The following is a 1,200-nucleotide window of genomic DNA, read 5'->3' on the forward strand; positions in this document are numbered from 1 at the left end:
GTTGGACTATAAAGAAAGCTGAGCACCAAAGAATTGATGTTTTTGATCTGTGGTGTTGAAGACTCTTGAAAGTCCCTTGGTCTGTAAGGAGATCCAACCAGTCAATCCTAAAGGAAATCAGACCTCAGTATACATTGGAAGGAGTGATGCTGAAGCTGAAGCACCAATACTTTGGCCACCTGATGGAAAGAACTGACTCACTGGAAAAGACCCTGATTCTGGGTAAGATTGAAGACAGGAGGAGAAGGGGAGGACAGAGGATGACATGGTTGGATAACATCCTTGACTCAATGGACATGAGTTTGAGCAAGCTCTGGGAGTTGGTGATGGATAGGGAAGCTAGGCATGCTGCAGTCCATGGGGTCGCAAAGAGTTGGACATGACTGAGTGACTGAAGTGTCAAAAATGATAATAGTTCTCTCAAAAAATGAAATGGTTGTTGTGTTTATAGTTTAAATACAGAGGAGTTCTTAGGTTAGATTTATACATCAACATTATTCTTGGCAGAATATGTTTACTCATTCATTCATTTAAAAATGATTTATTGAGGATCTCTGATGCATCATGGTGGATAATCGAAAACTATGGCTCCTGCTGTTAAAGAGGGCACCATCCACTGAGGAGATAAGTCCACAGCACATTATAGTGAATGAGTACTTGTGAGTAGACTCGGATTCAGGATGATAGAGAATAGAGGAGGGGAATCATCCTGGGGTTTCTTAGTTGATGAAGATAAGTTGGTCAGATAAAAATGAGTGGGCATTTGAGACCAGTAATATAGTCAACAACAAAGGTAGAGAGGCTTAAAACAGATAGTTCTCTAGGGAAATCCACTAACATTGCTAAAGCATAAAATAAAGATTAGAAATGGCAGTGGATGGGTCGAGGGAGGGGTAGAAGACAGAATGTGCAGGACCTTCTATGTCATGCTTGGAATCTTGGCCCCTTTTCCTATGAGCCATGGAGAGATGTGGAAGGATTATAAACAGAAATAGATATTTGGAGAATGAATTTGAAACAGTTAACCTGGAGCTAACTGAGATGCTCCAAAAATAATCTATATTAAAGATAAGATAGTAGTAGTGGAAAGTGGAGAACTAGATATATTGGAAAAATACTTGGGGGTAAAATCAGCAGGATATTTACTGAATGGGAAAACGAGATGGGTGAAGGAACAATTAGAAATATTTATAGTGTGAG

The sequence above is a fragment of the Budorcas taxicolor genome, chromosome 1 (assembly GCF_023091745.1).
Source record: "Budorcas taxicolor isolate Tak-1 chromosome 1, Takin1.1, whole genome shotgun sequence".
NCBI classification, from domain to species: domain Eukaryota; kingdom Metazoa; phylum Chordata; class Mammalia; order Artiodactyla; family Bovidae; genus Budorcas; species Budorcas taxicolor.